Source organism: Eurosta solidaginis, chromosome 2 (genome assembly GCF_040869045.1).
Source record: "Eurosta solidaginis isolate ZX-2024a chromosome 2, ASM4086904v1, whole genome shotgun sequence".
NCBI classification, from domain to species: domain Eukaryota; kingdom Metazoa; phylum Arthropoda; class Insecta; order Diptera; family Tephritidae; genus Eurosta; species Eurosta solidaginis.
In genome coordinates, this window is record NC_090320.1 from 253,562,771 (window position 1) to 253,579,220 (window position 16,450).

The following is a 16,450-nucleotide window of genomic DNA, read 5'->3' on the forward strand; positions in this document are numbered from 1 at the left end:
AAAGTAAGCCTATCCAAATTTATCAAATATTATCGGTTAATACAATGAAATAATATTTGACAAATTTGGATAGGCTTACGTTGCTACTTTGTTATTTCTGTTGACAATGGTTAGTTGAATACTAGAAACTGAAGAAGACACCACGCGAGTGTTGAAACATTTGTCTTGTATAAACAAAAACAAAAAAAACTTAAACGACTAAAAGGTCTTGATTCACTTTCTTTATAGTGTCGAAATTCGTTTGGCATTCAAAAATAATTTAATTTAATTGAATTAAATATTTAAATATAATTATTATGTAATCCGTAATTATATTTAGTCTGATTAATTGTTAAATTTGCAGACTAGTAAATATATAAAAACCGTTGTGCAAAAGAAACGCGCAATTTGCAAATTTCCCAAAAGCTGTCATCAAAAAGAATATGAGTAAAAAGATAAATAGCCTTCTACGGAGCCATTACAGGAAATGTTTTTCAGCGTAGCAGTGCTACCTAACACCAGTGCAAAAGGGGATACTAAAGACAAGTTTGAGTTAACATAGCTGATAGCATTGAATAAAAATAAAAAATATCAATTTGGCCATTTGAACTTTGCTGAGCAGTAAAATTCAATAAATGTGGTCAAAGCAAACGCACATAATAGGATGAGGTTTTATCTATAATATAGAACTTTGATTAGTCGAACTTTACTACCTTTTGTGGCACTTAAATATATTTTGGGCGCGACTAGTGGTGCTATAATTATAAAAGGTTTTACAGGCCCACTTGAAAGCGATCGTAATACTCCTAATGTGTTTAAGAAAATTTTTATACTTTTTCTATTGAATTGAAAAACTTCAACTTTTTACTGCTTTTTATACTCAGCGTGCATTGCACACAGCGTATATTAACTTTGGTTGGATAATGGTTGGTTGTACAGTAGGTCGGGTCGATTTAAAAATCGCTCATTGCTCTGTCAAAATCGTATTCTAGGGATCAAAATAAGAAACTTTGCCGAAAGAACCATACCTCTAAAACGAATTCTGATGTCCCCCCCTTTGGGTCGAACTTTTGGGTAGGGGCAACTTCATTTCTACCTGCTGTGTCTTGTGGTGGCTTAAAAAAAAAACACAAGCAATTGTACGATCTGCAAATGCATCACAGTGATACCTTCATTTTTTAAAACAGTTGAATAAAAAACCCACACAACTATGTTTACGACATGCAAATTAAAGGGGGGTTGTAAAAACGCAAATTTCTAATAATTTTTTTTTATTTCTTTTCTATTACTAAGTTAAATTCATTTTTTCACTTACATATGTTCTGACAAAATAAATTTCTGAAGAGAAAAATAAACTCTAAAAAGAAAAAACATAGGCATTTCAAAGTGAGATTTTTCAAAATTTGCCCCTACGACCCAAAGGGGGGGCATCAGAATTCGTTTTAGAGGTATGGTTCCTTCGGCAAAATTTCTTGGTTTGATCCCTAGAGTATGATTTTCACAGAGCAATGGGCGATTTTTTTGCCTCCCCACAAATCGACCCGGCCTATTCTACAGGTATAAAGGAATCGAGATAGATATAGACTTCCATATATCAAAATCATCAGTGTCGAAAAAAATTTGATAGAGCCATGTCCGCTCGTCCGTCCGCCTGTCCGTTAACACGATAATTTGAGTAAATATTGAGATATCTACCAAATTTGGTACTCGAGCTTATCTGGACCCAGAATAGATTGGTATTAAAAATGAGCGAAATCGGATGATAACCACGCCGAATTTATATTCATAACATTTTAAAAAACACAAAAAACATGATTATTTAGTAAATAATACACCTAGAATTTTGAAATTTGACGTGTGGACTGATACTGAAACTTGATAAAAATTTGAAAAAAAATAAAATTTTACAACGGGCGTGGCACCGCCCACTTGTGCTAAAATCAATTTTACAAATAATTTTAATCATAAATCAACCTATCGTAACAAAATTCGGCAGAGAGGTCGCCTTTACTATAAGGAATGATTTGAAGAAAAATTAACTAAATCGGTTAAGGACGCGCCCACTTTTATATAAAAGGCTTTTAAAAGGGTCGTGGACGAATAAAATAAGCTATCTCTTTGCAAAAAAGAGATTTATATCAGTGACTTAAACTATGAACATTTTTCGTTCGTTTGTTTCATTAGCCACTGAGTGTGCTTGTAATTCTCAACTGGTTAGTGAAATATTCTAAAGACATAGTTTAAGTTTTTTATCCCAAAGAGGGTTTTTCAAAGCAAAACAAGTGGCTCAACCAGCAGCCAATACCTTGGAGCCCCCCAGTGCTCGCCCCCAATGAATAAATACAAGGTGTAACAGGTGCATAGCAACCTCCCTCTCTAAAATAATACACAGTCCACTTAAATAATATAATAGCAAAAAACCTATTTCGCCCGCCGAATCACCAAAGCTTAGACAGTATTTCATTTCCCAAGGGGACTTATAACAACAAATAGAAACACTTCACATTCTATGTTTCGGGAGCCATAACTCGAAGAAAAATGAACAGATCGTATCAAAATTGGGTAAACAGATTTTCCCTACAGTAGAAAATATTTCTAGCTAAAATGGACGGGATCGATTAAAGACCCCGGCAACTTAGATATAAAACAAGTTTAAAAGGGTCGTAAACTAGAAAAATATGCTATAGCTTAGCAAAAAATAGTTTGAATCAATGATATTTCACTTATCAAGTTTTATTGTAAAAGGAAATGGGGTGACATTTTTTTTTTAAACGGGCGGTGCCAAATGTTATGTAGAAAAGTAATTTATCTGAAACGAAATGTGCAATTGAAGCTCAAGATGTGTATATAATGTTCGGTACCACCCGAACTTAGACACGCTTACTTGTTTTTTATAACCTTGTTTTAAATTACTTAAATGTAAACCAAAATATGTAAACTTAGGTTAAGTTAGGTACAAGTGGCTACCGCCCGCGTTAGAGCGGCACACCTAAATGCGCTTCTGAGAAACTACCTTCTGCCTAAAGCAGTGTCCACAGCGTGTTGGATGGCCACAAGCTCGGCCTGAAATATGCTACAGTGATCCGGAAGGTGAAACTTATGTATGTAAACTTAGCTGTTCTTTGAATATTATTTGTGAAAACTGCTGCAATTTCTTAAATGGTTTCCATGAAATTCAAATTAACATTCATACATGATTTCTTATAGATCATAGGTAGTCACCAAGTGAAATAATACTATAGTTCACCCAGTGGTTGAAATTTAACCACAGGAAAGGAAAGGACTGGAAAGGAAAGGAAAGGAAAGGAAAGGAAAGGAAACGATGGAAAATCAATGGAAGGGAAATGAAAATAAAAGAAATATAATTTGTTATAATATAATAATAGGAACATTCGATGGGTAATATAATGAATAAGTAAGCTCAAAATAAAAAATTTTATATTGCTCTGGCAGGAAGGGTATGATTCAATCAATTTGCTTCTCGTACACATAAGGTAGGAAAAGGAAAGGTAAGGAAAGGAAAAGAAAGGAAAGGAAAGGAAGGAAAATCAATGGAAGGGAAAAAAAAATAAAAGAAAAGAAAAGTAGAGGAGTGGAAGGAAAGGAAAGGAAAGGAAAGGAATGGAAAGGAAAGGAAAGGAAAAGAAAAGAAGGAAAGGAAAGAAAGGGATATGAACGAAAGAGAAATGAAAGTAAAAGAAAGGAAATAAAAAGAAAATTAAAAGAAAGGAAAGGAAAATTAAGAAAAGGTAAGGAAAGGAAAAGAAAGGAAAGGAACGGAAAGGAAAGCAAAGGAAACGAAAGGATAGGAAATGAAATTAAAGGAAAGGAAAGGAAAGCAAAGAAAAGAAAACAAAGGAAAGGAAAATAAAAGAATAGAAAGGAAAAGAAAGGAAAGGAAAGGAAAGAAAAGAAATTGACTTGATGCATGATCAGCTATGTATTTTTGTTTAATTTTTATTGTGTACAAATCAGCTCCTCGGCCATGCTCACGATTCAGCATAGTACACAAAAAGCAAGTACACACACACAGGGTGTCTATAGTATGAATAAGTGCATGTGTTGGTGTGACTTTTATGTTAAATTTTTTATATTAAAATGATTTTTCAATTTTTTTTATTTATGGATAACAGTGCAGCTCAAAATTTCCTACCAATACATATATAATTTTCATACCTTAGAATTATAGTTTAGCAGAAAACGGTTCCACATTTTTTCATCTTGTCTATTTATATATAAGCTAAATAGATTAGCTATACCCGGCAGATAATATTCTGGGTCACCCTGGTTCACAATTTGGTCGATATCTCGAAAACACCTTCACATATAATACAATTGAGGGCCACTCCCTCTTAAAACCCTCATTAGTACCTTTAATTTGATACCCATATCGTACAAACACATTCTAGAGTCACCCCTGTCCACCTTTATGGCGATATCTCGAAAAGGGGTCCACCTACAGAGCTACGGCCCTCTCCCTTTTAAAATTCATTCCAACGTTTCATTTGATACCCATATCGTTCAAACACATTCTATAGTCACCCCAGGTCCACCTTTATGGCGATATTTCTAAAAGGCGTCCACCTATAAAACTAGGACCCACTCCCTGTTAAAATACTCTTTAATACCTTCCATTAGGTACCCATGTCATACAAACACATTCCAGGGTTACCCTTTGTTCATTTTCCTAAATGGTGATTTTCCCTTCTTTTGTCTCCAAAGCTCTCAGCTGAGTATGTAACGTTCGGGTACACCCGAACATAGCCTTCCTTACTTGTTTTAATTGTTTTTAGACTCATGCAATAAAATAATATTCTTATAGCGTTTTTACGAACTGATTTTTGAGCGCTCACAAACATAAGTACATGTGTCTTGCCGGATTGCTCGTTAGTCCACGACTAAAGCACTACTACTACGATTATTTTACTCTTACCAACATAGCAATAGTTTCAATTTTGGGACCATTGTTGCAGATATTTGATAGCTTAGGGGGTAGGAGAACACAACTTCAATATGTAGCGTAGATTCAGAAACGCTTCCGCAATTGAATGATTGTTTTTGTTTGTGAGTCCAGTTAATGGCTTGAAAGGACAAAAACTTAAAAATTTTTATTTTTTTAAATTAATTTATGATTGAGTTTTCTGAAATTTCGGTTTGATTTTAAATCCTATTGTTACGGTGGTTGCCATGGTAATGTTGAATTTCATTCCAATCATGGCGGAACCATACAAAGTGGCAGCACGTTCACATACCTACAAACATAAGTAAAATTTTCATGTGATTTGTTTTTGTAAATCGATGGACTAATGTCAAAATCGTACTGCGCCGGAAGTTGGTGTATCAAATCATATTAAAAAAGTTCAAATCAGCTGTCACCGTGCTGCCACCTTGTATAGTTCCGACATGCTTCTAACCAGCTAATACCGTGGTACCTCCGAAAGAGACGGAGCCTTAGCGTTATCTCCCTTAGGCGTAACTCCTACTTCCGTAGTTAGCACTTCGACACTTTTGATGTTCTCTCGCTGATGTACGGCTTTCGCGGTAGTTGCTACCTCGCTATTGGGGCCCATCTATCTTAAATCTTTAGGCCTACTTGTATTGTCTATGCGACTTCCCTACCTCGCTGCTCTGGGACTGGGTCCTTTCTGCCACTTGAAAGCAGGCTTGTCGCCTTCCGCCGAATATTGCCTCTTCATTATGCCATTTGACGCTTCTTTCTCCTCGCAGAAAACCTTTTGAACTGCCTTCGACCTATGTCTACCGCCTCATGAGCACATTCCAAGCGCGCGATCTCCACTTCTGCTGAGTCGACCACTGCTCCCAGGCGTTGGACAACTCTTAGTGCTGCACGGTACTGCCAGAGAGCACTTTTTTACTTCCTCTTCTCCGTACGCTTCTCCACTCTTCTACTCCGTTTTCATTTGTATGATTTTCCAACAAGTAGTTAATTGAATCAGCACTACCTTCGCTCCCAAATCCCGACGCATCGCTTAATGCGTTTTTGTCGGCTTGCAACTCAGTCTTCCTTGGTCGTACGACCACCTGCCAGTCCGCCACAGCAGCGCCCCTTATTATGGTAAGGCCATCAATAATTACCGAGGTGGCCCGGCATCAGGAAGGCTCCCTTCAAATACAGCCGAATTTATCCCCTAAATCGTAAAATAGGCACGATCAGCATATCACCCTGGATTAGGAGGTTAGCAGTTCTTGGTCACCGACATCCCGCCGGCCTCCTATGAGTGCTATAGAATTCGGCTAAGCCCTCACACCAACGATAAGGTGCATACCCTAGTGAGGGAATTTTGAGTTAAACTTGTGTGGACATTTTTGACCGAAACATAAAATTTTTGAAGTTGAATTATTTGTATACATTACTAGCCCTTATTGGTTAAATTGAAAAATGAGAATTTTAAAATTTTGTTGTGGGAGTTTTATTTTTTTGTTGCGCATATTTCATATTTGGCCGAAAAGTGAGAAGAACTTAAAGCAAATAGAGCATCAGAAGAGATCATAGAATATGTACGTTTGAGCCATCAGGCCATTTGCAGTCTGGACTCAGGAACGGTACCCCAAAGGGTATTTTTTTGCACCGTGCTGCTAAGCAGCTGTGCCTGCAGACGATTTGAAGCGTGAAATGAAAAAAATCTCCATCCTCGGTTTCACTGTGGCTCCAGTGGTTGCCGATCTGACATTAGTGCCCTACTCAACCTCGAAATGCGCATAATTTTAAGCGTTTTAAATACCCATCACAAACTGTTGCATTTCAACCCGCAAGCAGATAGCAGGAAAGATATTGGCGGAAAAAACGGTTGACAGTATGTTCTGAAATGTGAACGAAAATCGACGAGTTAGTTGGCAGCCGATTCTAATCCTAGCATCCGACCAAGCACACATACTCCTTGAGTGATCAGCGGATTCATTACATCCGAATGCCGCAACCTTGATGAGAGAGCGTGACTTTGTGAGGCAAGAAGTCCATGGCGATATACATCAAATCAATCGAAATAGGAGCAAGATCAAAAGAACTTCAACCTCACTACAGGTGTTGGTAAGCTGTGGTCAGCCCTAAAGTCGCTCTTAAATCCGACGAAGCACAGTTAGAAAATATCCATCATTTTTGGTTTTAACGTGGCTTCGGATTCGAATGAAATGCACTTAAGTGCAAACGAAATATATAAAAGACTACCTTCTTTACTGATACTGTGAAACAAATATTATTAAAGTGTATCACTTTTGAGTGATAGCAAAAACGTTAATATTGACACTTTGTAGAGAATAAGTCATATGATCTCTTTGAAAAATTTATCAAAAGTGTCACCGATTAAATTTACCAAAAGGGTAGATTTTTTACTTTGCATAGGAAACATAATTTGTATAATTTTTTTCCTTATTTTGTAATTTATGATATGTCGTGCCCATATTCTGATTTATGCCACAAACACTTGGCGTTTTTCAATCCCTAACGTTGTTCTTGTACTGCTTGTAATGACATCACTGTGTGGTTGTTAATTTGGGATTTCAAATTTTATGATATGCAAAGCGAATTTAAGCTAATGTAAAATCGTTGCATAAAAACATTATAATGGGAGCCTACACAAATATGTTCTCAAGAGCATAAAACATTACACATACTTATATATATACCTAATACATATATACGTACATACATTCTGATGCTGTATCATAAAGTAGCAGAAAAGAGCTAATGAAATGGGTGGCGCGCTAATTTTGTTGCCAGACACTTGAAACGAAAGCAAACAAATATCTTCTTTATCTGCGTACATACGCAGGAACATGTTTAGACATAAGTGAAGAAAAATAGAATAATACATGATCCTAGCCCTAAAAATAGATAGAAGTCTTTGCTATTGCAATTTAAGGTTCAGAGCTTCAAATGTTTTCTGCAATTGACAAAGCCCTTTTGTAAAAATGTGAGTGTGTTGGTATGTATTCCTAACCTAAAAAAAATCGTGTGACTACTCCCAAAAGAGAGTGATATTCTTTGTATACAATGTGCTTTAATAGATTCCCCCTAGTACGCCTGGGATGGCCAGACGTAGGAAGTGTTGTTTGGAGGAGGAAACGATCGAGCAGGTTTTGACCTCTTTCCCTGCGTTTGCTAAGCTAAGAATCCAGACATTGGAAGTGATAAAATTGTCAGATCTTGGACGAGCAAGTGACAGCTAGTATTTGCCAAGAGGACGGGATTGTTTTATAACATAGGTCCTGAATTTTGATAGGTTTTTTTCAGCTTGGTTGTTAAACAAACGTTTGGTTACATTAAGGACTCCTTCAGTATATGTGAGGCCCTCACATAACGGCCAGTTCAAACTAAAGCTTACGAGTTCTTCTCGAACACAAGCGATAATTCCGAGACTCAAGAAACCGGTAACTCGGCTCCTCGCGTGATTCTTGTATCTCGAAATACTCGTAAATCTTGCGAGCTGCTCGATATTTAAATTAATCTATGTTTTGACCATGCGGCCACCGTGGTGTGATGGTAGCGTGCTCCGCCTATCACACCGTATGCCCTGGGTTCAACTCCCGGGCAAAGCAACATCAAAATTTTAGAAATAAGATTTTTCAATTAGAAGAAAATTTTTCTAAGCGGGGTCGCCCCTCGGCAGTGTCTGGCAAGCGCTCCGATTGTATTTATGCCATGAAAAGCTCTCAGTGAAAACTCATCTGCCTTGCAGATGCCGTTCGGAGTCGGCATAAAACATGTAGGTCCCGTCCGGCCAATTTGTAGGGAAGAATCAAGAGGAGCACGACGCAAATTGGAAGAGAAGCTCGGCCTTAGATCTCTTCGGAGGTTATCGCGCCTTACATTTATTTTTTTTTTTTTTTTTTATGTTTTGACAATATTCACACTTTGTTTTTTTTTTTGTTTACTTATGATTTTTTTTTTTGATAAATTACCTTTCCAACGATAATTTACTCAAAACATATTTATATAATTTTATTTATAATATTCTAGTTTTTTATTGAGAAAACGAGAACTCGAATCTCGAATTACTCGTATTGCTTACGAGCTTCTCGACTTTTCAATCCAGTTGCTGCACTGACAATATTCTTTACATTTCGGTGTTTTTTGTTTGAGGTAAACTTAACGAAGCACCCATGCGACTTATACCACGCTTAACAAAATGCGACTTAGCTGGTATTTTGTCGCGTTTTAGGCGCTTATTAGTTGCGGAAGGGAAAAAAATGTACCATTAATTTTTAAGTATTTTTTTGTTTTGGGTGATTCGCTTAGTCTACGTCAACATAGAAGCCTAGTAAAAACTGACTCCATTGCCTGATTGAAATATGACTTAGATGCAAAAATGCTGTTATTCTTTCCTTAGTGCTTTTTGCTTTAGCAAAGCACCCAAGCAAAAAGCCCCCAAAAGCGAATAATAACATTTTTCTACGAGGCGGTTTACTGTTTCATGTCAACTTAACGAAGCATCCAAAAGAAGATCTTATGAAAGAGCGACACTATTTTTTTTTTTTTTTGAACCGATTAGTGCCTAATAAGCACAAAAATACCAGGTAAATGAGATTTCAGTCGGAGAAGTGTAAGCCAGCTTTTACGAGGGTAATTGGCTAGCTTCAAGTAAATTTATCGAGTCACCCAACAAAAGGTTCTTAGAAAAGCTCAACAAAAATTTATTTTTTTCCTCATAATTTTTGACAAAATAGTGACGTATTAATTTCTTAATCCGAAAAAAAAAATGCTTAGCCAAATTTAACTTCATAGAAAATTGGAAAACAAATGAATAATTTAAGAAAAATATGGAGACCTGTACTGTACCTGTAAGGGTTAAATGAGAGAAGAAACATGATCTGTCTGAGAGTACCCGTAGGGGTATAAGGAGGATCAGTAAAACACTACCAACCAGCATATATAGGTACAAATAGTATTTCCATAGGGCATGTTCAAATAAAATGGATCCCTCCAACCTATATAAAGCGATCCAAACTGGCGATAGTACCATGTACTCCTTTGCAACTCATCGCGTATTAAATATTGACTTATTGTATTTTTTGCAGGGTATGTATGTATTTGCTGCGCATGTTTGTATGTATAAATATCGTCGACCAAGCCACAAATTGTTACGACTGCTTTTACGTTGCACAACAGTGATGATTAATGAGACAATTTTTATGACTTTTTTATGACTTGCCACAAACGACGTGCCGCCCTTTATGCACTTGATGTTGCAGATGCTGTATGTTGATATTGTTTTTGTCACTGTAAAAAAAAGGGGGAGTGCTTGTGTGGAAGTGTGAAAAACAATTCAACATCTTTTGCGAGAAAATATAAGATAATCCCTAAAAATAAAAAACAAAAGTAATATGCACATGGAAGGGGGAGCTCGAACATGCATGTACTTACATACATACATGTATACGCATATTAGGGTGGTCTAATTTGTATGACATGGTCTTTTATACTCGTCTGAGCAGAGCTCACGGAGTATATTAACTTTGTTCGCATAACTGTAATCCATAACGGCATAAACTAAACGAGATAGATATAGACTTCTATATAACAAAATGATCTGGGCGAAAAAAAAAATTTATTTAGCCATGTCCGTCCGTCCGTCCGTTCGCCCGCATACACGATAATTTGAGTAAATTTTGAGGTACTTTGATGAAATTTGGTACGTAGGTTCCTGGGTACTCACCTCAGTTCGCTATTTAAAATGAACGAAATCGGACTATAACCACGCCCACTTTTTCGTTTCCGATAAACCAAAAAAGTGCGATAATTTATTACCAAGGACGGATAAAGCGATGAAACTTGGCAAGTGGGTTGACCTTATGACGTAGAATAGAAAATTAGTAAAATTTTGGACAATGGGCGTGGCACCGCTCACTTTTGAATGAAGGTAATTTGAAAGTTTTTAAAGCCGTAATTTAGCAGTCATGATGAAATTTTGCAGGAAAGTTACTCCTATTCCTATATGTGTGCTAAATAAAAATTAGCAAAATCGGATGACGAATGCGCCCACTTTTTAAAAAAAAATTTCAAATTATTACAAAAAATTTTATATTTTTAGAAGTATATAAGTAAATTATGTAAACATTCAACTCCAGTAATGATATGCAACAAAATACAAAATAAAAAAATAAAAGAAAATTTCCAAATGGGCGTGGCTCCGCCCTTTTCCATTTAATTTTTCTAGAATACTTTTAATGCCATAAGTCGGACAAAAATTAACCAATCCTTGTGATATTTGGTAAGGACATAGACTCTATGGCGATAACTGTTTTCTGTAAAAATGGGGGAAATCGGTTGAAGCCACGCCCAGTTTTTATATTCGATTTCATTCGCTTAAAATATCGTACATAGGGAGTTCAGGTTATTGTTTGGAATACGTTTTTTCTGAAAAATTATCATCACCGAACTGTTCGATACTGTGGCGAATATTAGCAGTTTTGCTACGTCACTATGCCGCTAGTAATAAATGCTGGACCACAACAAAAGCACTGTAAACAGATAAAATCGAAAATAGCCACGCATACATGTACACAGCAATAAATATCGGATTTGATCTTATATAACCTCAGATATACATGTTTGTAGCCAAATCTAGTATGAGATGCAGAAACGAGAAGTGACTAAGTAACTATTTGAGAAGGCTGCTCATGAAGAAGTAAACCCTGGGAGAAATAAGCGAACGAGGCAACCGAAATCGTTAAAGCGGCGAAGTCCAAGTGATGAATAGTCAGTTTGACCCTAACACGTTATAAGTGAAGTACGCGAATAATTTAATTATGAAGTGTTGCTACTATAGGTGTGTTGTAAATAAAGATAATTTTGTTATACTGAATATTTGAGTTATTAACTCAACAATTCTACTTTTCGAATCATGACCGAAAATGCAAAACAATCAAGAATTTCTGGAGGCTGTTACAAAACAATATTCCTTACAATTGTTTGGTTTACTAAATTGATATTGAAAATACTTTTAAAAGGGAGCGACCTATTAAAAAAAATTATATCTGTGGTTATTGAAGAAGGGGAGTAGAGGTAGTGGTTATGCAAGCGCGATGGTGAAAAAGAAGAGAAGAAAAAGGGGATCAATATAAAGCAGATTTAGAACCAGATGAAAAGGGGAAATAAGATTGAGAAGATAGAGGTATGATAATTAGTTTAGAAAAACAAGGTAAGTGGAAGAAAATAGGAATAGCATACAAATTTCTAAAAATGCTATTCTTCCGCAGCTCCGTTTCGTGCAATAGCTAGTTTATGTATTATACGAAAAAAAATGTTTTCCATCCAAATCCACCCACCCTAATGTATTATATATTAATATTTTCCCGTGCATGTGCGTTGACATTTATGCTTCGTATAAGGCGTATATGAAAAATGACAGACATGAACTCGTAGGACAGATGGAATAAATTAAGGTGGATTTCTGTGTTGCATGAACACATTGAATATGAAAAACATTTAGCCCATTTGTGAAAAGCTAAAGGCTGAAGAAAATTTTAATTGGAACTACATTTTTTTTTTTTTTTGTTATACAAAGTATTTTTGTTTTATGCAGAAAATATAGAAAGGCAATAACAAAGAGGAACGCTGTTTGAAATTCTTCTTTTTTTAATAATTTAATAGCACATTTAAATAAAAAAAAATATTTTTTGCATACTTTTTGATAAGGGTTTTTCTTTTTCGTTCTAGGTACGCATTAAAAACTTTGACTAAACAATATGACATAAAACAAATTTTCCAGTTTAAAGGTGAGTACAAAACTCAATTACCAAGGGTTTGTTATTTAATGACGCCAAAGATTTTACTCTCTCATATTAAAAAGTATGGAAGACTTAGTTCAGGCCAAACCAAACATTACTTATATAACCATTTACACATATATCAAAGATACATTTAAAGAGACATTTCACGAATATTTAATGATATGAAAGCTGAAATATATAGTAGCGAATATTGGCAGTTTCGATACGTCATTATGCTACTAGTAATAGATGTTAGACCGCAACTGTAGCAGGACAAGGGGTAGCAGGGCAAGTGGATGATTTCGAAAAAAGCTACGCAGACATATATAGAAGCAACAGAGAAAATGAGATTCAGTGATGTAAGCACCAGCAAAGAGTGCATATTACACAGTTATATGTACACATATCCATAGAGGAAAGAAAAGAGAAATAAACAAGCAGAGAAACGAGTAATAAATAAGCAAGTGTTTGAGACGGCTGCTCGTGGATGGATTGGACCCTTGAGGAAATAGGTGAACGAGGCGAAATGAGAGCATTAATACAGTGCAGTCCAAGTGACGATGAATCTATTTTATTTTGAATTTGTTTTGAGTGAGGTACGCGAGTAATGTAATTGGGTTGTACTACTAATATAGCTATACTCAATATATGAGTTAATTACTCGACAGTTTAGCGATTCAAACGATAACTGAGGGTGCAGAATATGCAAGATTTTCCCAAAATTTGCTACAATTCTTTAAAATAGTTACCGTCATTGAGCCTTGGTGGCTTTTTTCAACATTTTAATTAAAATTATATTGTAGAGCTTAATTAAAAGGAGTGGATCTGATCCATTTACAGTTGTTTTAAAATTTTCTTACTGACATAACCATAAAGCTAATGTATAATACTGGCATTAATAAATTGACGATTTTGTGACGGCTATAACCTAAAGTAATTACTTTAAAAGGAGCGAGCGTGGCCGTCAATGAATTTTACTCAGATCTAAATATAATACTAAGAACCATAATACTGCAATTTTACTAAATGGCTGAATTTACTGATTTATGGCGTGCAAAATTTAAAAATTTCCTTCTCCTAAATGCGAGTGGTGCCACGCCCTTTTTCTGAAATTTTTATTATTTTTAAAAACACGTCACTGCTGAGGTGAAATCTCAATATAATTAAATTTATTTAGAAACAAGTTTTTTGAGTTAGAAAAAATTTTTTCCAAGCAGTATCGCCCCTCGGCAGTGATATGGCAAACTCTCCACGTGAATTTTTGCAATGGAAAGCTTGCTGTCTTACAGATGCCTTTCGGAGTCGGTGAAAAACATGTAGATCCTGTTCCACCAATTCGCAGAAAAAACTAAGCACGACGCAAACTTGAAGAAAAGCTCGGTCGAAATCTTTTCGGAGGTGTATCGTACCTTGTATTTATTATATTACTGTTTATCCGTTATTGGTTTTTTCTGTACCCAGGTAACACAGCGTGCCATATTTTGGAAAGAAAACTCAATTTTCACGCAGGTTATCGGATGAGCGGATGTGGCTAAATCAAAATTTGTTTCGATGCTGAATGGTTTGATACATGGAAGTCAATATCTATCTCAATCCATATATGCCATTACGTACTAACGTTAACTAATCAAAAAAATTTATAATCGAAATATGTGTAACTAGCCGAATCCGTGCGCATCTAGCGCAAAAAAATACAAAAGTCTCAAATCAAATATCAACAGAAATCAGCTGTACTATCAGTCATCTATCAAAAAAATTTCCATGTGCTGCCATCTGGCGAATGGTAGCAACTGCCGGTAATGCAGTTCTAGTTCTAATCAAATACTCACAAGACTGCCATAGTACAAATAGATTTATTTGTGTGCTCACAATCGTTTATTTTTAACAAATTATTTTAATAAAATATAGCTAAGCAAAAGCAATACGACCAATAATGCCCAAAGCTCGCTAATAGCACGAATTTCAATTTTTAAAACCAAAAATTAATTTATATATTTGAATTCCAAATAAAAGCGAAAAAGGGACCTGCACATAAAAACGGAAATTAGAAATAATATATAAGATACTTATTCTCTCAAATTTTCAAATTGTTATTTAAACTATCGAAATTAAAAAAAAACAAGTAAGGAAGGCTAAGTTCGGGTGTAACCGAACATTACATACTCAGTTGAGAGCTATGGAGACAAAATAAGGAAAATCACCATGTAGGAAAATGAACCTAGGGTAATCCTGGAATGTGGTTATATGACATGTGTATCAAATGGAAGGTATTAAAGAGTATTTTAAGAGAGAGTAGGCCATAGTTCTATGGATGGACGCCATTTAGGGATATCGCCATAAAGGTGGACCAGGGCTGACTCTAGAATTTGTTTGTACGATATGGGTATCAAATGAAATGTGTTACTGAGCATTTTAAGAGGGAGTGGGCCTTAGGTCTATCGGTGGACGCCTTTTCGAGATATCGCCATTAAGGTGGACCAGGGGTGACTCTAGAATGTGTTTGTACGATATGGTTATCAAATGAAAGGTGGTAATGAGTATTTTAAAAGGGAATGGGCTTTAGTTCTATAGGTGAACGCTTTTCGAGAAATCGTCATAAAGGTGGACCAGGGGTGACTCTAGAATATGTTTGTACGATATGGGTATCAAATGAAAGCTGTTAATAAGTATTTTGAAAAGGAGTGATCCTTAGTTCCATAGGTGGACGCCGTTTCGAGATATCGCCATAAAGGTGGACCAGGGGTGTCTCTAGAATGTGTTTGTACGATATGGGAATCAAATGAAAGGTGTTACTGAGCATTTTAAGAGGGAGTGGGCATTAGGTCTATAGGTGGACGCCTTTTCGAGATATTGCCATTAGGGTGGGCCAGGGGTGACTCTAGAATGTTTGTACGATACGGGTATCAAACGAAAGGCGTTACTGAGCATTTTAAGAGGGAGTGGGCATTAGGTCTATAGGTGGACGTCTTTTCGAGATATCGCCATTAGTGTGGGCCAGGGGTGACTCTATAATGTTTGTACGATATGGGTATCAAACGAAAGGTGTTACTGAGCATTTTAAGAGGGAGTGGGCATTAGGTCTATAGGTGGACGCCTTTTCGAGATATCGCCATTAGGGTGGGCCAGGGGTGACTCTAGAATGTGTTTGTACGATATGGGTATCAAATGAAAGGTGGTAATGAGTATTTTAAAAAGGAGTAATCCTTAGTTCTATAGGCCTTTTCGTGATATCGGCATTAGGGTGGGCCAGGGTGACGCTAGAATGTGTTTGTACGATATGGGTATCAAACGAAAGGTGTTACTGAGCATTTTAAGAGGGAGTGGGCATTAGGTCTATAGGTGGACGCCTTTTCGAGATATCGCCATTAGGGTGGGCCAGGGGTGACTCTAGAATGTTTTTGTACGATATGGGTATCAAAAGAAAGGTGGTAATGAGTATTTCAAAAGGGAGTAATCCTTAGTTCTATAGGTGGACGTCTTTTCGAAATATCGCCATAAAAGTGGACCAAGGGTGACTCTAGAATGTTTTTACGATATGGGTGAGAGAGGGAGTAATCCTTAGTTCTATAGGCCTTTTCGAGATATCGCCATTAGGCTGGGCCAGGGGTGACGCTAGAATGTGTTTGTATGATATGGGTATCAAACGAAAGGTGTTACTGAGCATTTTAAGAGGGAGTGGGCATTAGGTCTATAGGTGGACGAGATATCGTCATTAGGGTCGGCCAGGGATGACTCTAGAATG

General features: G+C 36.3%; 1 protein-coding gene across 7 annotated transcripts in view; it reads left to right on the forward strand.

The window, feature by feature from the left end:
- Positions 1-16,450, forward strand: part of kek2 (kekkon 2) — an 894,871-nt gene that overhangs the window by 199,818 nt on the left and 678,603 nt on the right. For 2 of the 7 annotated variants that reach the window (XM_067767645.1, XM_067767647.1), the window contains exon 3: positions 12,656-12,714. The exons of the other annotated variants lie outside the window; for them this stretch is intronic. The gene's annotated coding sequence lies outside the window, so the exon portion shown is untranslated. The remainder of the gene's footprint in view (positions 1-12,655; positions 12,715-16,450) is intronic. 7 annotated transcript variants of the gene reach the window in all.